We start from the raw sequence: 21,965 nt of genomic DNA on the forward strand, positions 1-21,965 counted from the left end.
CAATTTCAGGGGGCCTGTCCCAACCCAGCGCCTGGAAAGAGATAAGGGTGTGTGTGTGTGTGTGTGTGTGTGTGTGTGTGTGTGTGTGTGTGTGTGAGATAGTTATTATTCATATGTTCCAATTTTATTGCTATTAAATAAAAAATATTAAATTTACTAATTTAATGCAAGCTAATCCTAAATCAAAATATTTTATGATTTAAAAAAAAAGTTACCTCTCTTACATTTTTAGGAAGGTCAAACCACAAAGGATATATTGCAACATCAATTTTTATCTTAAAGTAAATAGAAACAAGCCAAAGTTTCACTTGGCATTGACCAGTCCTTTCACCAGTGGACACCCACGCCTGTGTGTACGAGAGCACAAAACACACTGTAGCCATTCACTCCAGATCCACGTGCTTTGGGAAACTTGCTTTCTATTAAGCTTGATGACAAGAAAGCAAGGAATGCTCTTCTGGAAGAGAATACAGGCAGGCCAGGTGGAGTTCACTCACAGCTCCTGTTCACGTCACGTGTGGAGACCGGTAACAGGACACAAGGCAGAGACCTCGCTTCTTACCTCAGCTCAGCTTCGGCCTCACCGAAACCGTGGTGAAGGCACTTTTCTCTTGGCTGCTTCTCTCCAACCTTTGGGGGAATCTATCCAGCTGAGCCCTGTCACACAGGATTGCCCTGGGGTTACAGAAAAGACCTCTGCCCGGGTATCCTGGGCCAACATGAAGCACATGGGTGGCCACTCAGAGGTCGTGGCCCTGGGTACCGTCACTTGTCGCACTGTGAAGTGGGCAGTCTGTGCCTCTGAGCCTGCAGCCAGACAGCCACGACCCTCTGTCCAGTCAAGTGAGGTCTTCATGTTAGCAGCTTCCAACGGCTTTTGCTTTGTTCTGCTGATGAGTCAAGGTCTCATTTTGGGCTTCAAGTCCCAGACCCTCTTGCCTCTGCTTCCTGAGCACTAGGGCTATAGATGGGTCCCACACCAGCCTCCACGGCTTTTCAGTGAGAAAAATTCTGGTCCAATCACTTGCTTTGCATGTTGCCTTATGTATTGAGCCAAAGCCTTTCTTTGGCATGCACTTCTGAAACTCACCTATGCAAATGAGGTCCTTCTTGAGGGGGCAATGCAACTGTCCCCTTCCCTCTTTGGTTGTCTGCCTGTTCTTATTTATTGCAGGCTCCAACTTTCAGCCTGGTTTGTGGAGTCTGTCTGTTTGTTCTGAACAAAAGGAATCTGGATTTGATAAAATGGCGGTATCGCAGAGAAAACATCCTAAGGTTAAAGTCTCGGGTTTCGGGGCTTAGATCCGAGCCTCCGGCCTGAGCTCCCCAGGCATAGAAGTTGGTGCCTTTAAAGCTGTTGTCTTGGGGGAAGATCGACTCTAATCCATCACCCCTCATCTGTGGGGTGGGGCGGGGCATACACTCTAAGAACCCCAGGAGATGAGTGACACCAAAGGGAACACAAAACAGCACGCACATGCCGAGCTTTCTGTACAGACGCACCTATACAATAGAGTGTAATTTCTAAGCGAGGCAAACAGTAAGAGGTGAACCACAGCCCACACCTGAGTGGAAGACCAGTAACAATGGAAAGCGCCATAGAACCCACGGTGCACACCCAGCTACACAGCTGCACTAGAAGTCAGGTGAATGTGTCCAGTCTTGTGTTGTACCCCAGCTGCTCATCTTCCTGTGATGATGTGAGACAGTGATGGAAGGAAGTGCTCCCCAGCCTCTGTGCTATCTCTGAATGGTCAAGATTCTTCTTCCCAGCTTTTGGAGTCTTTTCTAAGTAAGTAGGGGTCATGTGAATTGAAGTGCTGGGGTGCTCCGAGTCAGTGTAACGACTGAGATCACCAGGAAAGTGACCACAGCAGCTATGGCGTACATTGTGAAGAGTATTTTCCTACCTGAGGTGCAACAGTATGGGGCTGCCTCACATCATTCAGAACTTGTGAATTGTGGCCAGCTGTGGTGACCGATGCTTGACAGTGTTTGGGAGATTGGGAACAGGAAGATCAGGAATTCAAGGTTACCCTCAACTACATAAGCAATCCAAAGCAATCCAAGACCACCCTGGGTTTCAGGAGACCCTGTCTCAAAATAAAACGAAAACTCCACAAAATTAAAACATTTATGTTTGTTTCTGGGCTTTTTCTACTTTATATTTTGAGATCATGGTTGGCTGTAGATAATAATAGTCCTTGGAGTTGAGGGCTACAGACAACAGGGGACCATTTGCTGCAAATGAGACTTCCTTATTGTGTAGTCAAAGAGGCTAGTAGCTCCAATTCAATCCAGAAAACAAACAAAAACAAAAAGAAAAAACCTTCATGTGGCCACATAAGGCATGGCTCATCACTGGAGTCTCTCAGCATTGGCCAAGGGTCTGCACCCAGGAGGGTATTTATTGAGTACTTACTAGCTGACAAGATTTGTGACAAAGTGCTATGGGTGTCTCACGGGGACAAACCCAGCACATGGAAAGCTAGATCCTGTGGTTGAAGGTGGCTCTCTCCCCAGCGCCACTCGCTGTGTGCCCTCCATGCCGGTTTCTTGCAGCCAGGCCTGACTACTCCCCTGGCATGGGGGTTGGCTTTAAGTCAACTTGTCGAAAGTTAGAATCACCTGAGCAGCGAGCCTCAGCCGAAGAACCAAACTTCCTCATCGCCTTCATGTGGGAAGGTCCCCCTCGACTATGGGCAACATTTTTTGGGTAGCAGCCTGGGTTGAAAAAAAAAAAAAGAAGAAAGAAAGAAAGAAAAGGGTATTTCAGAAGGGTCTGCAACCAGTGATGCCAAACCTTCATTGTAGCTTAGGGATCAGTGGCTGTCCAGAAGCCTTCCTGGCTCCTGGTGTCAGACTAGGACTACTGAGGCACCCCGCCTTGTGGACTGAGTAACTAACTACAAATTGCTTCTCACTCTCACCCCAGGGAGAGACAGCAATTGGGGTGCTACTTCCTACTGTTCAGGCGTTTAACCGTGTAACCTCAAGGACCCAGTAATTACCAGGTTCTCAGCTGCTGGGGTGTGAGTCTGCTGCTGTTCCTAGTTTAAAACTGACTTAGCAAATTCATATGCGCACCTGCTTGTGCACATGCGTGCACACATATGCATGTTTGTGTGTATATGTGTGTATGTGTGTATATATGTGTGTATGTGTGTGTATGTGTGTATATATGTGTGTGTATGTGTGTGTATATGTGTGTATGTGTGTATATGTGTGTGTATGTGTGTGTATGTGTGTGTATGTGTGTGTGTGTTCGTTCGCTCCCTGGAGTTTCTGCCTTGAGTGCTCCAGTCGCCATCTACAGCTGTGCCCCAAACCATGCTTTTCTAGCTGGGAGCCTGTCACCTGCTGGAGACTGCTCTGAGCTGCTCCAGTCTGGATAGCCACCAGCTCCCACCTGACTCAGCTGTCCCATTCTACCTTCCATTGGGCCACCTTGGCATTTCCTGTCCCCGAAAGACAACCCCTACATCCAAGCCCCCAACTGAAGATCCAAGAATCAAGAATCATCTTTATTTCTGCCCTCCTGGCGCCCCCCTTCCTCCAATTAAAGGCAGACAGCCATCTCTCTGTTGTGTAGAATTCTCTCCTTTTTCCTTTACTACACAGACCAGGGCCCTCTGCCCTATGTGGCCTGGGGTGGCAAAGAACAGGACGGGCAGTTCCAGTGCTCAAGACAGCCAGCCGTGTAGAGCTAGCTGGTCTTGAGCCATGGGCAGCAGGACTCCCCTGAGTGACCAGTGCCAGAATCAACGTGTACTGGAATGCAAAGCAACACACGAGAGTAAAAGGATTTAGACACAGAATCGGGACCTTCTACATTTGCACACTGACCGTGGTGACCTCAGACCTGGCACAGGATCCATTAAGTAGCTTAGTGACGCATGTGGGACCCACGGATATGATCATGAGTAAGCCAGCTGCAGGGACCTTCCTTCCCTGGTGACCTGGCCCTTCCTTACCTCCTGATCTCTACCTCTCTAATCCTCTCAGCATTTTTAAATTGGCAATTTCTGAATACCTTGCAGCTCTGTGTACATCCTGCGCCCTCCCTACCCCTCTAGAAGCCCCCACCTCTGTGTTCATGCATGGCTCCCCTGCTCTCTGTTCTCTAGAGAACATTCTCTCTTGGTTTGTTTGTTTCCTTTTCAAGACAGGGTTTCTGCCCTGGAGTTCACTCTGTAGACCAGCCTGGCCTTGAACTCACTTGACTCCAGAAGTTGTGGGATTAAAGGTGTGCACCACCACCACCCGGCACTATAGAGACTATTCTTAGGGATCTATTGGTCTTGCCTGTTCTCACCTTGGTTGTTATTTTTGCTGTTGTTGTTTTTACAGTGATTGGTCTTGCTGGGAAATGGGATCTGGGGTTCCCAGTCACTGTGCGACTCAGCAATGAGCTTCCTAAGAATCTGTTGTCTAATGACGGTGTAGAAGGTCCCGATTCGGTGTCTAGATCCTTTCACTGTCTCATGTTGCTCCCCACTACCGTCCATCTTGACTCTGGCGCTGGTCACTCGGAGGTGTCCTGCTGCCTCGTGGCCTTAAGACCAGCTCTACACAGCTGGCTGCCTGTCAGCGCTGGAATTGCCCGTCCTGTTCCTTGCCACACCAGGCCATGCAGGGCAGAGTGCCCTGATCTGTGTGGTAAGATCTGGCTTACTGTCCTTTGACCTCCTAGGGTGTGTGCAATGTTCCTGCCTTCCCGCTGTGCCCTAAGTGTTTCTCCCATGGGGCTCTGTGTTTTGAAAGGTTCACTGGCTTGTGAACTCCCCTAGGGGAAGAGTGACATCAGTTCGCCTCAACCCCCTCCCCGGCCCCAGAACACCCAGAACAAAAGCATGTGTGTACCAAATCGGTTCCTGGGAAAGGGCAGCTGGTTCTGCTGAGTTGCTCTGAAGGCCGAGGGGAGGGAAAGAAGTGAAGGACTCTGGGAATTAGGCCAGCAGGAGGGAGGCCATCAAGTTAAGGGCAGAAGAAGGGACGTACTCCTCACCAGAACTGGGGTGAAAAAGGAAAACATGTTGAAGACTGGGCAGAAATCGCTAGCACAACACCATTGAGAGAACCGTGTGGGGAGCAGAGCCTGAACCACATGGCCCTTACTTGGCAACATAAAGAATGCATCTCAGATAGCAAAAGCCCAGGGCTCAGCAAGGCACAGGTCCCTCGGGGTCACGAGGGCAGGGCTGATAGGAGCGGGTGCCATAATTCCCCACCCCTCTTATCCGTGGATGTGTGTGCCTTCTATTCATTTTATCAAATCGAGAGCCAAGCCAGTGGAGCATTCTCTGTCGGCTCCAGAAAGGGTGTGGCCATCGTCCTCTGCCCGTACCGCCACCGCCACCATCACCGTCACCATCACCATCATCACCACCATCACCAGCACATCTCCCCTTCTTTCACTTCTCACATCAAAAGCTGCATCATTTCCCGACACTCCCCTTTGTTTTTCATTCCGGCCATCACAGCTGCTGTGGTTTGTACAGGTTCAGAGAGGTCAAAAGGCTAACCCAAGGTCAAGCAACTCCCATTCAGTCTTCTCCCAGGAGTAGGACTAAAACTTGCTCTGGGGGGGCTAGGGGGTGGGGGGAGTGAAGAACACGTATGGTGCTAGTGTGCATGCCTCAGGTCAGACCAGAGCACCCATGGACAAAGCTCAGCGTGGGCCATGAGTGCCTGTAACTCCAGAGCTGGAGGTGGGGGTGGGGGTCGGGGGGTGGAGAAGAGGATTGCTGAGGCTTGCTGGCTGCCAGCCTAGCTCCACACTCAGTAAGAGACCCACTCACCCACCCACCCCCATTTCAAGGGAATAGGGAGAGTGGCTGAACAGGGCACTCCAAAGTCTCGGCACACATGGGTTTGTATTCCTACATATGTATATGTACATGCATACCATATGCCCGCCCCCCCCCCCCAGAGACACAGAGATATAGAGACAGGGAGAGGGAGGGAAGGGTGGAGGGAGGGGAAAGGAAAGTGAGGGAGGAGAGAGAGAGAGAGAGAGAGAGAGAGAGAGAGAGAGAGAGAGAGACAGACAGACAGACAGACAGACAGACAGACAGACAGACAGACAGACAGACAGACACTTCTCCTACAAAGTGTTGCTGTGTATAGGCTAAGCCTGCCAGTGTATCTGTCCTGGTTCTCGGCATGTGCACCTGTGTCTTCTAAACCCTGTATGTTGGCAGTTAGTAAGTGTACTGGGAGTGTCCTGAGGTCAAGCATGTCACATGTGGCCTGTGCGAGAATATGCACTCCCACACAGGGGCACGCCATCCCCTTCTCAGATGTCTTGGCTGAGGCTCTGACAACTGAAACCCAGCTGTGCTCTGGCTGGGGTAAGATCCGCTGTGGAAACCTAGCGGCTGACAGTCCCTAAAGAGGGGTTCCACATGCTGCCAGCGAGCGCGCCTGGCCCTCCGCCTAACTCCCTGCAAATGCTCCTTAAATCTGTTTCTAATTTGGACTGTGCCTCCTCCCACGCTCACCGGGCCTTCTCACTCTCCCAACTTGCCCCAGCCAGTCAAATTATGCTGAATAATGGCTGGAGAGAGGAGGTGAACGCTAAAGGTCATCCATGGACAGTTGGAGCGTGTAATAATGTCTATTATTATTATTATTATTATTATTATTATTATTATTATTATTATTATTATTGTTGTTGTTGTTATTATTATTACTATTATACAGAGAATGTTTCAGGAATCAGAAGTAATAAATAATTTTGCCTAACACTACAGGTCATGCCACTTTGGGGAAGAACTCAGTGACTGCTATACCCCACCATCCTCCCTGTACAGATGCACAACCAGGGTCTTTCATCCAAAGGAGATGCGCATCATCAGCAAGGATTTCCAGGTGTCTGAGCAGCATAGAGATGTCCTGGGTATAAAGGTTCTAAAACAAAGTCCGCCTTCCATTATTTTGCAGTTGTGACAGGCTCAGCGCCTGGAAGCCCCGGCTCATGGGAAAGTATATACAAAGCTGGAGGAGGAGGAAGGGAGCGGAGCTGTTATGTACATAACACTGTACACTGACAGCGGCTTGGAAAAGCTCATCCAAATAGAGAACGGTAGAGTGGGTGCCAGAGACGTTGATCGGAGCTTGTTCCTGTTGGGGGTTGGGAAGCCACTCGAGATAGAGTTGTTTTGAGGACTAGTGTGCCCATGGAAAGAATGTATGTGTTCTCTAAGGCGGGGGGGGGGGGGGGGGGGGGGGGGGTTGTGAGGGGGGGGGAAGGGCCTTGCCCTGCTGAGCACCTTTGTGAGGGGGGGGGAAGGGCCTTGCCCTGCTGAGCACCTTTGGTACCTTGCAGACTAGTGAGCTGGGAAGATGCCAGAGAGGGCTCGTCTGTGCTTTGTGGCCAAGGAGCTGAGGAAGCCTAGCGGAGGACCAACTCATGTGTCTGGCCTTTGCAGGAGGATTCTGTGAATGAGTACCATGTGCCTCCCCTCCCCCCACCCTGAGCATCTGCAGCTGGTATGTGCTGGAGGTGAGGTGTGTGTGTGTGTGTGTGCTCGCATGTGCACTCTCAGAGGTGTGTGATATGATGTATGTGTGTGTGTGTGTGTGTGTATGCTCACATGTGTGCTCTCAGGGGTGTGTGATATGGTGTGTGTGTATATGTGTGTGTGTGTGTGTACTCGCATGTGTGCTCTCAGGGGTGTATGATATGATGTGTGTGTGTGTGTGTGTGTGTGTGTGTGTGTGTGTGTGTGTGTGAGCACTTGCGGGTGTTGCCGGACTTGGCGTGTTGCCTGTCCCTCAGCTGGCTTGGCAATTGTGGGAAGGTGGGGTTTACAGCCTTGAGGCCACCAGGGAAGCTGTGAGGCTGTCAAGACCCAGAGCCACACGCTTCTCCATCTGGCTGCCAAGGAAGCAGGGAAGAAGCCGTGCTGAGCTCAATGACACCCTGAGGACTTTGCTTTCCTTTCCCCACCACATGGCAGACAAGGCCACCGGGAAGCCTTGGAAGGAAAGGGGCGGATGTGGCCACCCTTCTGTGTGCCCAGGACCTGTCTCCTATTTCACCCACCAGACACTTCCCCCTCCTGTCTTTCCCATTTTTAAACTGTTGCCACTTATTTAGTTATGTGCAGTGCTAAAGAGCTCTACAGACGTCCAAACCCATGTTTAGTGCCAAGAGCACATCCGGAGGTTCAATTAGCAGAGAAGGCTAGCTGGCTGAGACTGGTCATCCCCATGCCTGTCCCCATCCCCCCTTCTGCACCATGCACCGGAATTAGCTGTTCCTTCACAGTTCCCAACCCTACAGTGACTCCCGGGATGTGGTCCTGACTCATGCCTTTGAATAGAGGAGAGGGCTATGGCTCCTAGAAACTGCCCAGGAAGTGTTCTCTAAGCTTTGTCCTCTTCTGCCCAGATGGGACAAGGACAGACTGGCCTTGGGGGACACAAATTAAAATGGCAAAGCCGTTCTGGCGCTCAGGTCTTCTGAGACCCCTATCAATAATGGACAACAGAAGCATGTCCTTCAAGTCAGTCTGAGCAACAAACGAACCACTCTCCCATGTGCAAAAGACGTCCTGCTGGTGTTGGCTATAGCTGCGGACTAGCCCCTAAGTGACTAATTAGGAATCTTCACGTCTCTTTCACAAATGAGGAAAACCAGTTGCCAAAGTTGTATATTCACTAAATAGCGAGGACAGGACCACTGCCCCTTATTCCCACACTGGGTTCAGTCATCCCCTCTCTCTCACAAAGGTTGTATAACCCGCCAGTCAAAAAACAGCTTCACAGAGTAATGTTAAGAGCACCCACCACCCCGATCTCCCTACCACTAACTTCCAATAGGTTTGGGACACGTCAGCTTTACGTCAGCGGGTTTCTTTGCTCAGCCCTCTTTTGGATGTGACTAGACTGTGAGGGCACAGTGACCACCAGCCCTGGGGTTTTTCCTGATACCTCAGGAGAGAGCAGTGTTTTCTCTCAGAGCTTCTGGTAATGCTAGCATTCAGGGGGAGAGGTTTCTATCTCCAGCTTTCTGTCTGTTGCGGTGTGATTCACCTACCCTTGCGGCACCCCAAGAACGTTCATCAAAGCCCAAGCCCCCAGGACATTGGTTCAGAAGAGGTCCTAAGTCAGTGCAACAGGTGTCGGTGTACAAGAGAGCATTCAGATGGGGCCAGGCATGGGTTGAAGAAGATGACGTGGAGACACACTTCGAAAATGTCATGTGGACATCGAGTATCGGGGCAAAGGGTGTCTGTGCCAAGATATGTCAAAGATGGGCAGCAAATACTGGGATCTGGAGAAAGACACCACCAGCACCAGCACCAGCACCAGCACCAGCACCAGCACCAGCACCAGCACCACCACTACAACCACCAAAAAGCCATTAACTCAGCACATGGCCCTGCCAGCACCATAATTTGGTCTTCTAGCCTTCAAAACTGCCTCCCTCTCTTCAAGGACGGTCATATGCCAAGAGCAGTGAACCGCTGTGGCTTGTGCGAGGGCCTGCTGGACTCCTCCTCTGTGTCCTGGGCTCATCACTTCCTCTCTCCAAAAGGCTTTCTTCTCTGTAAAAGGGGCTGCTGACATTTCACAGAGCAGGGGGGGGAGGGTTAGATGAAGTAAGTGCTGTATCTAAAATGCCCAGGCTAGTAGCTAGCAGGTAGCTAGTACCTGTTGCTTTGCTGTGACCCAGTATCACATGCTAAGGCTCAGGCAGGTGGTGAGACCTACCTTGAACCTGAAATGTTGGAGTTTACCACTACTATTGTTATGGATGATTGGCAGCCATCCATGCAAGAGATCAAAGCCAGGAGCTCGCCCATGTAGGTGAGCGCTCTACCATTGTCACACACCCCAAGCTCTTTCTTTGAGACAGGGCCTCATGTAGGTTAGGTTGGCCTTGAACTCTCACTCTTCCCCGCCTCAACCACCACATCTGACTAAAATATTTTTTTTCCTTAAAGCAAAACCATGACCCTGAAAAGGACAAAATGAACATGCGTTATTATCATGATTGAACCAGATGATGTTGTATCTAGGTCAGGAACACTGATTTTCCCTGACTTGATTTCAGAGAGCCACAACACTCTGTCTTTTGCTCAGGGCGAGGGGGTTGCCGGAGCTCATTTGCAGGTCCATGGCTGTGAGTTCCTGTGTGGTCTCCGTTCCCCAAATGCTACAGAGCTGTAAAATGAGGTTCGAAGGCTTGAATCAACTAACCAGAAAGGACAGGCTCCAGGTAGCACAATGTTTTTTCTTGCAGGCATCCAGTAATCCTGTTGCTTAACTGCAGATTTCCTGAGAGTTGCACACGTGTTTCTACGTGTGGAGTTGGAAAAAGATGGATGGACACACGAGAAAAAGCAAGTCACTTCCTTAGGTACGATCAGGTTTTCATAAAGACAATCAAGCTGTGTTTGTATAAATACACACACACACACACACACACACACACACACACACACGAGTGGGTGTGCATCTATAACGTTGATTAAATATAGACAGCTGTCAGGAGGCGTACACAAAGACTGTAAACAGTGATGACCTCACAAGGGCAAGATTAGTGAGGGTGGTGGTAGTGGAGGGAGCCTTTCATGACTTATTTTCTAAACTTTGGAATTGTTTAAATCAAAACACGCCTTCCTGTGTGTGGAGATGAGACTACCTCTGTGTGGAAAACGTCCAGAGTGTCGAGCAACACTCGTAACATTCGTTATGATTAATTACCTACACTCAAAGAGTCTAGAACCCCTTAGGCCTGTTCTGAGGAAGTAAATTGCCAGCAAGAGGCATCCCATTGAGGCCCAAGGCCTGCTCTCTCGGCGAGAAGCTCATTTGGCCTTCTTCCTGTGTTAAGCAAGCTCATTTGGCCTTCTTCCTGTGTTAAGCATTGGGTTGTTCAATTTGTTGTTCCCTCAGCCCCACCAACAATCCCACCCTCAAGCTTACCCCGTGTTTAGCTGATACAAACTTCTCAACTAATGGGCGCCAAATCCCTAGACAGGAGGGCTGTCTACCCTTAATGTTATTCCCCTGCCCAGACTGGGGCCAAGAGACACTCATTAACTTGAAGAATCTTGTTAGCACCTGTGATGGTTTGACTAAGAATGACCCTCATAGGTTCATATATTTGAACGCTTGGTTATCTGGGAGTGGCACTATTAGGAGGCGTGGCCTTATTGAGGTAGGTGTGGCCTTGTTGGAGGAAGTGTGTCACTGGGGGGTGGGCCTTGAAGTTTCAAATACTCAAGCCAGGCTCAATGTCTCTCTCTCTCTCTCTCTCTCTCTCTCTCTCTCTCTCTCTCTCTCTCTCTCTCTCTCTTCCTGCTGCCTGCCAATTTGGATGTAAGAACTCTCAACTCCCTCTTCAGCGCCATGTCTGCCTGGACACTGCCATGCTTCCTACGATGACAATAATGGCCAAATCTTCTGAATGTAAGGCAGCTGTGGTCATGGCTTCTCTTCACAGCAAGAACAAGGACTAAGACAGCATCCTAACCATGGAGGAGGCATGAGGCACAAAAGGGCAAAGAGATACCTAGTTGTCTGGTTGCTTTGTTTTGGAGACAGGGTTTTTCTGGGTAGTCCTGTCTGTCCTGGAACTAGCTCTGAGGACCAGGCTGGCCTCAAACTCACAGATATCTGCCTGCCTCTGCTTCCTGAGTGCTGGCATTAAAAGCGTGTGCCGCCGCCACCACCCTGCTAGAGACATCTAGTTTTTGATCATGCTAAACTGTGGGTCAGTTTTAGCCTCTGACTAGTGAACTGGGTCCATTGGAGAGGACTTAGCGTGGAGGTAAGGGGGCGCTTACTGAGTGGACATAGTCACCAACTGTGCCTCTGTAGACTGTGCCTGTTTTGCCATTTGCCCCATGACTGTAGCAATATTGTCAACATCATTAAGGGGTACCGTGATGTTCTAAAGGGGTGATGCCCAGGAAGATTCCTTAAGACCTATGCAGATTTGTAGAGATTTTACTTTGATGAAGCTAATAACTCAGGGTATTTAATGCACTATTATATATTGCACTGAAAACAAACACATGGCTCCTTCCTACACAAGGCTCCTGTTCCTGATGTGAAGGAAAATAACTGACATTTATACACACACACAGACACACACACACACACACACACACACACATTTGTGTTTTTCAAAACTGTTATAAACATTTATGGGCTCCAAGAGAGTTTTTTATTTTTTATTTATTTTATTTTATTTTATTTTGGTTTTTTGAGACAGGGTTTCTCTGTGTAGCCTTGGCTGTCCTGGACTCGCTCTGTAGACCAGGCTGGCCTTGAACTCACAGCGATCCGCCTGCCCCAAGAGAGTTTTTTAAATCTTTTTTTTTTTTAGAAACAATTCTTTTTTCTTTTTTAAAAGATTAATTAATTAATTTATTTATTATTTATACAGTGTTCTGCCCACATGTGTGCCTGCAGGCTGGAAGAAGGCACCAGATCTCATTATAGATGGTTGTGAGCCACCGTGTGGTAGCTGGGAATTGAACTCAGGACGTTTGGAGGAACAGACAATGCCCTTAACCTCTGAGCCATCTCTCCAGCCCTCTTTTGGATTTTTTTTTTTTTACATGAACAATTATGTTATCAGTGGACAAAGACAATTTTATTGATTGTTTTCTTCCCCTAATAAGTATACCTTTTATTTCCTTTTCGTTTTAAGAGTTCCAGGGAGATGCTGGAACAGGTGAGGAAGGGGGATGCCCTTGCCTTGTTTCAGATATGAATGGGTAGGGTCATCAGGGAAGGGTCATCACGCTGACTCAAGTGTGAGCTTTATGTTTCTGAAGACATAAAGTTTTATCAAGTTGAGGATGTTCCTCTCTGTTCGGCTCTTTGAAGGCTTTCCTTACTATCAGTGGCTGTACTTTGTCAAATGATTTTTAAAATATTTTTTATCCATTTAGTCCTTTATTGTGTGAATGCATTTACCACAGCCCACACACCTACAATGTGGAGGTCAGATGACAGTGGCGAGAGTCAGTTCTTCTCGTCCACCACGTGGGGGAATTAAACTCAGGTCACCAAGCTTGGTGGCAAGTGTTTTTGCCCACCGAGCTATCAGACAGGCCCCCAAACAGTTTTTCTCTATCTATTGATATGATAATGTGATTTTCTTCTTCAGCCTGTTGATTTAATTGGTTACATTATATTGTATTATATTATATGATTTTTCAAACTGATGGATAATTGTCGATAGGTTGTTGGGTTTGACTTGCTGATATTTTTATTGAGGATTGTTTCGTATATGTACAGGGGAAATATTAGTTTTCCTTTCTTGTAATATTTTTGTTTAGTTTGTCTAGATATCAAACCAGTATCTATAATATTAGAATAGTGCTGACCTTGTAGAATGAGTCAGAAAGCATTAATATTGATATTTTCTATCTTCTGAGGTTGTAGAGTGGGGGCACACTTTCTTCCTTCGGTGTGTGGTAAGAGTCACCAGCGAACACATTTGAGTCAGTGTTTTCCTTTATGGGAGGCATTGATTCCATTTCTTAAATAAATTTAGGTCCATTTAGATTGTCTTGTTGCTTGAGTTTTAGCAAACTGTGTCCTTCAAGAAATAGGCCTATTGGCATGGACATGGTGGCAGGTGCCTCTAGTCCCAGTACTCGGGGGATAGCCTGGGCTGCACAATCAGGCCATGCCTCAAGAAATAAAGGCAGGGGAGACGGGAGAGAGAGGAGGGGGAGAAAGGTTATCAACTTCATGGAATAATCTTGTATTCCTTTCTATCTTTCTAATGTCCATAGGATCCAGAGTGATGTCTTTTTCTCTTTCATTTAAAATGTTATGCCCCTTCTCTGTTTTCTTAGTTAGTCTTTAGACATTTATTCACTTATCTTTTAAAAACTCAGCCTTTGGTTTCTCTGTTTTTGATTTCTGTGTTTGTGTGTTTGTTTGTTTGCTTTGTCAACTTGACATAAGCTAGAGGCATCTGGGAAATAGAAATGCCTCCAACCCCTCAGATTGGCATGTAAACATGTACTTTGAACATTTTCTGGATTGATGATTGACGTGGAGGGCCCAGCCCATTATGGATGGTGCTACCTCTGGGCAGTTGGTCCTGGGTAAAGTAAGAAAGCAGGCTTTCCTGGGAGAGCAAGCCAGTAAGCAGTGTTCTTTCATGACCTCTGCTCCAGTCCCTGCCCTGACTTCTCTCAGTAAGGTATTATAACCCATAAAGTGAAATAAACCCTTTCCTCCCCAGGTTGCTTTTGGCTGTGGTGTTTAACACAGGAACAGAAAGCAGACTGGGACATGTTCCAAGGTGGCAGTTTAGCTGCCCGAGGTTAGATTTTTCTAATGTACATTAAATGCTGTAAATCCCCCCATTGAGCACCCTTTTCAGTGCATCCCAAGGCTTTTGATATTTTTATATGTTATTTTAATTTTAATTTAGTTCAAAATATTTTAAAAATTCTTTTAGACGTCTTCTTTGATGCATGTGTCCTTTGGAAATGTACTTGTTAACCCTCACATACGTACCTGCACATTTTCTAGATCAGTTTGCTATTGAGTCTAGTTAGAGTCCACTGAGGCTGGAGAGCAGGTTTTGTATGCTTTTCTGTCCTTTTACATTTGTTTAGGTTTGATTTATGGTCCTCACTGTGATCTGTCGAGGTGGTGGTCCCTGCATCCTTGAGAATGTGTGTGTGTGTGTGCTCGCGCGTGTGTGCGCGTGAGACAGAGACAGAGACAGAGACAGAGACAGAGAGAGACAGACAGACAGATAGAGACACAGTGACAGAGACAGAGAGAGAGAGAGAGAGAGAGAGAGAGAGAGAGAGAGAGAGAGAGAAAGAGAGAGAGACAGACAGAGACAGAGACAGAGACAGAGAGAGAGAGACAGAGACAGACAGACAGACAGACAGAGACACAGAGACAGAGACAGACAGAGAGAGATAGACAGAGAGAGAGAGAGAGAGAGAGAGAGAGAGAGAGAGAGACAGACAGACAGACAGACAGACAGGCAGGCAGGCAGGCAGGCAGGCAGACAGAGAAAGAAAGAGGAGGGTGCATGCCCCGGTGCACATGTGGAAATCAGGAGACAGTTCTGTGGCGTCTCTTCTTTCCTTCCATATTAGCATGGGTTCTGGGATCAAACACAGGGCATCAGGCGTGCGTAGGCAGCGGCCAGGACCTTTGTCCACTGAGCAAGGTGAATCTACCTTTTTGTTTTTTGTTCAGGGTTTATGCCCTTTTAACTTGTATTTGTCCACGTCACCCAGGATTTAGCACTATCCAATACAACGCATCCATTTCACTTGTTAAGGGACTGCTCTGCTTTGCATGTCCTGCAGGGACCTAAAATAACCAAGTCCAGGACTCCCTCACTCTTCCCACACATCGCTGCTGTCCCTCGTTCTATTGAGAAATAACCAAGTCCAGGACTCCCTCACTCTTCCCACACATCGCTGCTGTCCCTCGTTCTATTGAGAATGATTGAACAGGTTGTTTCTGCATTCTGTTACCTCAATTAAGTGCAGGAAAAAAAAATAACAAAAGCTTTTATTTTTTATCATTACTTATTCTTTCTCTAGTATTTTTACTTTTGTAGATCTAAGTTTCTCATCTACAGCATTTGCCTTCTCTATGAAAAAAACATTAAAAAAAATTTTTTTTTTGTTTTGTTTTGATGCAGGTCTTACTCCGTAGCCCTGGCTGGCCTAGAACTCATTTATACACCAGCCTGGTCTTAAGATGACCAAGCTCTGCCCATCTCTACCTCCCAACTGCTAAGATTAAAGATGTGTGCCACCACACCCGGCCTGTATGAAGTTTTTTAAGTGTGGTCTATTGGCAACAAATGTTTCTAATTTTAGAGTATCTGAGGCAGTCTTTCTTTCTCCTTCAATGTTGAAGAATTTTTTTCAGAGCACAGACAGCTGTGCTTTGTTTCCCCCTTTGTTTCTTTCTTTCTCTCTCTCTTTCTCTCTCTCTCCACACACACCTTGTGTGCCTGTGTGGCTTCTTTTCTGAGGACTTGGAGGAGAGCCTTCCTCTTCCTCCAAGGAACAGAACAAAAGCTTAGAGGTGAAAACGTAAACCAAAGAGAATGCCTTTATTAGACTATTTTAGGAGACTAGACACACCAAGAAAAAAAAAATCTCTGAATTTTAAGATGTCCCAATGAAACCTTCTAACCTGGAAACTCTAAAAGAAAAAGGTCCAAATCAAACCACATCATGATTCTAAAAAACCATGGGACAGCTGTGAATGGTCCAATGTATATACATACATACATACATACATACATACATACATACATACATACATACATACAATGGGAATGTCAGAAGAAGAGAGAGAAGAGAATTCCCCTTTGACTTATTTCAGGAATATTTTCCCTTTGTTTCTGTAGTTTAAAAATAACATGCACAGATGTGGCTTTTTTTTTTTTATCATTGTGTTTGTTCGTTGGTGCTTATCCTTCACAGTGCCTGCTGTGCTTGTTGTATACAAGGCTTTGTATATAACACTAATTTCAGGGAAAGGCTCAGTCATTAACTCCTTTGCAGCTAGGAAATGGAAGTTCTTCCATTCTTTGCCCTGCTTACCCAGTGACTCACTCTTTCCTGGTCTTGGAAGAGCTGTTGTGTTTTCAGACAGTTCAGTTTTATACTTTTTAGGTGGAACTGTGGCTTCCAAGCTCCCCATCTGCTGTACTCAAAGCTGGACATCCTCTGTAGCCTTGCTTTATTGACAGAGCAGATGGATCTCTGTGAGTTCGAGGCTAGTCTGGTATACAGAGCGAGTTCTAAGACAGCCAGGGCTACACAGAACAACTCTGTGGCAAAAACAAAAACAAAAACAAACAAACAAAAAAACCCCATAACCAACCAACCAAACAAATAGGCAAAGCAAACCCTGTTAAAGTTACTTTTATAAAACTGTGTTTGTTCCTCTGTTTCTCTTAACCCAGCTATCACACAAATAACTGAGAGTCTTTCATATTTGTTTAATAGTAAGTTTCACGGCACAAGAACCTGGCAGTTAGTTATGAATCTAATCTTAACTCTCTAAGCTAATATGGTTACCTGCCAACGTACATTCCAGCGATACGTGCACTTTGTTGCTTTCCTGCTCCAGCTCCTCTCTCCTGATGTCTCCTGGACCTCTGACCAGGGCTGAATCCCCTACTTCCTCCTTTAACTCCTCCTTCCCTGGCTGGCAGGAAGTCCAGCCCTATTCTCTCCCTTGCTTAGTAATTGGCTATAAGCTGCTTTATTGGCATACCAGGGGTCAATTGGAGAGCACTGCTTATACAACATTGGACCGGAGATTCTCAGAACAACTGCCACCAGATATGGCAGGTACAGACATCAGCATTGAGTTACACAATAACCTTATGCCCACCAAACCAAGAATACACCACAGATAGAAGCCACTTCCTCTCTCAGACTCTTCACTGTTAGTTCTCTTGTTCTCAGTATTTGTGATGCCATTGTAAAAGAATGTACCCCAGGATCAGGGTAACGGGGACCTAACTGGTGGACAAAACAAAAGAGGAAAATGGGGAGCTAGAGAGATGGCTCAGTTAAGAGCACTGGCTGCTCTTTCAGAGGACCCAGGTTCGCTTCCTAGCACCAACAGAATGCCTCCCAAACATCTGTATGTCTAGTCTCAGGGGATCCAAACCCCTCCTTTGGCCCCTATGACTACCAGGCACACATGTGGCTTAAGACAACATGTGGAAAACTTAAGATCTTTATGTCTTCCCATGATTTAGACAGCGAGACTCCCCTTTATAGTACTATTACTAGTACTTTGGGCCTGGGGGTGTTACAGTGTAGAGTGCATATGTAACATATCCTAGGGCCTGGGGGTCCATCCCAGCATTTGGGGAGGTTGAGACAAGGAGGGTTCAGGAGTTCAAAGTCATCTTTGGTTACACAGTGAGTTCAAGGCCAACCTGGACTAAGTGAAACACCGTCTCTTTAAAAAACAAAACAAAACAAAAACAAAAAACAAAACAAAAAACTTCTGGAGACCATACAATATTGCAGGTACTGTTTTAAATTTATTTTCAACAAGGCTGTGTAATTAATGTTTAGGAATGAGGAACCAGGTCAATGAGACTACAGCACTGTAGTGCCACCACTGTGCTGGCCAGAGAGAATGGTCTTATCTTGGGGAGTCCTTCACTCCCCAGGATTATTTAGTCATCAACATGTTGAAATGCTGCTGTCTCACTCCTTTCAGCCTCGCACATCTCAGCATGGAGCATAACCTAAGAATTCCTCTTTTATCTTTTGGAGTGGGTGGGGAGTGGGATGGGAGTGGAGTGGGAGTGGGGTGGGGGTGGGAGTGGGGTGGGGGTGGGAGTGGGGTGGGGGTGGGAGTGGGGTGGGAGTGGGAGTGGGGTGGGGGGTGGGAGTGGGGTGGGGGTGGGAGTGGGGTGGGGGGTGGGGTGGGGTGGGAGTGGGGTGGGGTGGGAGTGGGGTGGGGGTGGGAGTGGGGTGGAGGGTGGGAGTGGGGTGGGGGTGGGAGTGGGGTGGGGGGTGGGAGTGGGGTGGGGGTGGGGGTGGGGAGTGGGGTGGGGGGTGGGATGGGGTGGGGTGGTGGAGGGTGGGAGTGGGGTGGGGTGGGAGTGGGGTGGGGTGGGAGTGGGGTGGGGTGGTGGGTGGGGTGGGAGTGGGGTGGGGGGGGGAGTGGGGGTGGGGGTGGGGTGGGGTGGGGGGTGGGGGTGGGGTGGGGGTGGGGGTGGGGGTGGGGGGTGGGGGGGTGGGAGTGGGGTGGGGGGTGGGGGTGGGGTGGGGTGGGGGTGGGGGGGTGGGGGTGGGAGTGGGGTGGGGTGGGAGTGGGGTGGGGGTGGGGTAGGGTGGGGTGGGAGTGGGGTGGGAGTAGGGTGGGGGTGGGAGTAGGGTGGGGGTGGGAGTAGGGTGGGGGTGGGAGTGGGGTGGCAGTTTGCCTGCCAAGGCACTAGTCTCATCCAGGTCCTCATCTCAAAATTTCCTCATAGCCTAAGAATTACGCTTTCTCACCAGGCAGCTTTCCTGAGATAGATTCAGTGGAGGAGCCCCTTGTGAAAGGTGATAGCTGCCTACTTTTCCTCTGATGTTAGAAACACAGTGTTGCCTTCTTATCAAGGCGTTCTGGAAAAGCCTATCTAGTTTGGCTGATTCGCCAACCAATGACTCTTTCCCACCATCGACTCCTACCTCAAAACGGAATGAACCAATAGCTCACCCTCCCGTGCGTCCTGCGTGATTAGCTGTTGAGCTGCTCCCAAAGCCACACATCTGCAGAACGAGGAAATGACCCTGTGCCTCCTGAGGATGCCACTGCTTACAATTCAGAGAGGGGGGCGGGGGAGGAGAGGGAGAGGGAGAGAGGGAGAATGAGAATGACTGATAAGCTTTGAGAATCAACCCTCAAGGTTCTGTTGGAACTCAAACCTCTCTGCTCTCAGAAATGAGGGACAGGAGGAAGGTAGGAGAGGGGACAGGAGAGTGGGGGACAGGAGGAAGGTGGGCAAGGGCACTGGAGAGTGGCATTAGAAGCCTCGGCAGTTGAGACTCCTCACTGGTTCTCTGAGACCCTTCAGAACACTTCTATTATGGTTAGGATGTTATTAAATGAGACCCAGGCAGGCCGGATGCTTTTGCTGTCATTTTTAATTGTGGCTTAACTAACTGAACCATGAGACACTCTATCTAGACAGAGGCCCAGATCTGAAGGAAAGGTTTGTGGTTGTTAGAGCTGGGGACGACCGCTTCACCGTAGCAATAGCCCAGTGACTTCTGCTTGATGACCATCCAGGGCAGTGTGAGGAAAGAGTAGCAGGTACACTTATTGAGTGGTACAAACCGCAGAAAACAAGCACCTCCTGGTGTAATCAAAATAAAGACACAGAAGAGGGGGAGAGAGCGGGTGGGCGAGCATTGTTTTGAGGCTCACAGAAGGTTGAGAAGCTAGTTGTACCTCAGCTTCTTGCAAACAGTACTGTCTGGTAGATGTCTACCAGCGTGAAGGAAGTCTGGATGTGCCAAAGTGCAGGTGAGATTTCTCTGAGTGAACCCCCTGCCTCACCAACTTCTGTGGCAGAAGGCAGGTGATCACCATACAGACAGCCGTACTCTTAAATTGGGCCTGAGATGTCTGGGTGTGTGCACCAGGCAGTTGTTCTTGGGTGTTGCTGCACGCTCTCAGAGACACTTCTCCCAGAGCACCATGGGACAGAAACCCCCATTGCACAGCATTGGAGGAGGCAGGCACGTTCTGTTCTGGACAGGAGCTGTGCTCCAAGGTGCCTGTCACACTGAGGCCACACACGCTCCTCTCACAGGCAGCTAAAGCATCTACAAAATGGTGGGTTTGCCACTGGTGGTGTGGGACCTTTGTCAGTAGAAGGGTCCTCCACACTCTGTGTCCTTGTATCTCTGCCATGGTGATGCTGAAGGCAATGAGGGACAGACACTGCAAATTTCTGCCTAGTAAGACTTTGTCGGCAGGGGAAACAGTCTGCGGCAAAATTACGCTGACTCCAGAGACCAAACTTGATTTTCTGAGAAGTTACAAATATGGTTCCAAGATTCACTCAACCCTCGTCTCCTGCAGCAGCCTTTCCCTTGGCCTTGTGTGCCAACTCCCTAGGATTGCAAATGAAAGGCTGGAATTACTATGGTCCCGCCTCTGTCAACCCTAGCTATGTGAACTTCAAGGAATATTTCATCTCCTGGTGTCCCCATTTATTCATCTGTAAAAGAGGCCACGATACTAGATTGGTTGAGAGAATTGTGCGACCTCCTTAGAGAAGCATCTCTGTCCTGTAATGCGTCATCACGTTTATTAAATGAGAACCATCAACCATCGTTAGTGAATTAAATATGCATAGGCAGCCATCAAGAGAGAGAGCAGGCCTGGCTGGTTTCTTGGTAGCACCAGTGCCCTTGTGGTTGCCTATGGTCTGGTCCATGGCTGATGTACAGAGCATCTCTGAAAGCAATACTCGGATGACACACACACTTTGAGGTACTTCGTCTCCAGATGGGTAGGCTCGTTCCTGCCTCCAAAGAAAAGTGTGTGTGTGAGGGGGGAGACCCATTTCATCTGTGCCTTGGACGCTTTCCAGAACTGCACAGCCACGCTTTGACTGGGTGCCGGATGAACTGTTGGCAGAGACCCTGACAGGCTGAGGCTGCTGGGATGTTAAAAGTAAAATGATAGAAAATGAAGACAATTCAGCTGCGAGTTTCCACAGGGGATTTTGATCTGAACAGAATTCTTTCCGGAGCAAACTGAGAGCAAGCAGGGCGAACTAGTGGCTATAACAGCGTAGTTCACGTTACTGAAGGGCAGCCGCTGGGAGGCCGAAAGGAAATAAGTAGTTGAGGACTGGCAGACAAAGGAGACACATGGATCTGGGGACAGAGTCTCCTCCTGGGGCCACTTTGGAAATGACTGTGGAGTCTGCTAAAAACCTAGCACATCTGAAACAGGAAAAAGGCTCCCTGCTTCTAAAGGCAGCATTCCCCCCGGGCCCGGGAAGGTCTGAAGCCCCATCTGAAGAGCTGGGCGTCACCCACCTTAACCTCTGTTCTGTTTTGCTTTAGGACAGTGGATCCCAAGGGACTCAGCATTAGGGCCCATACCAAGGGAAGCGTGGCCTGACCTTCATCAAACTAGAAGCAAAAATACAGTACAAACTGAAGAGTTTGGGAGGTAGCTCAGTTGGTTGAGTGCTTGCTTGGAATGCGGGAAACTCTGGGTTCAATACCTGGCATTGCACAAATCAGGCAGGGTGATGCATGCTCATAATCCCAGCACTCAGCAGATGAGGCGGGAGTTCAAGGTCATCTTCAGCTACACATTTGGGTTTGAGAGCAGTCTGGGAAACAGGAGACCTGTGATTTGAATAAAACTTAAGAACTAGCTGGGCATGGTGGCGCACACCTTTAATCCCAACACTCGGGAGGAAGAGGCAGGCAGATCACTATGAG

The 21,965-nt window shown here is 48.3% G+C and overlaps 1 long non-coding RNA gene across 1 annotated transcript; it reads right to left on the bottom strand.

Moving 5' to 3' along the window:
* Positions 1–314: 314 nt before the first annotated feature.
* LOC311609047 lies at positions 315–17,136 on the bottom strand. Its single transcript, XR_014783250.1, has 3 exons — positions 17,073–17,136; positions 4,864–5,013; positions 315–2,724 (listed from the first exon to the last, which is right to left on the bottom strand). It is a non-coding gene; the product is annotated as an uncharacterized lncRNA (long non-coding RNA).
* Positions 17,137–21,965: the final 4,829 nt, after the last annotated feature.

Source organism: Acomys minous (genome assembly GCF_964271855.1).
Source record: "Acomys minous genome assembly, chromosome: 11".
NCBI lineage: Eukaryota > Metazoa > Chordata > Mammalia > Rodentia > Muridae > Acomys > Acomys minous.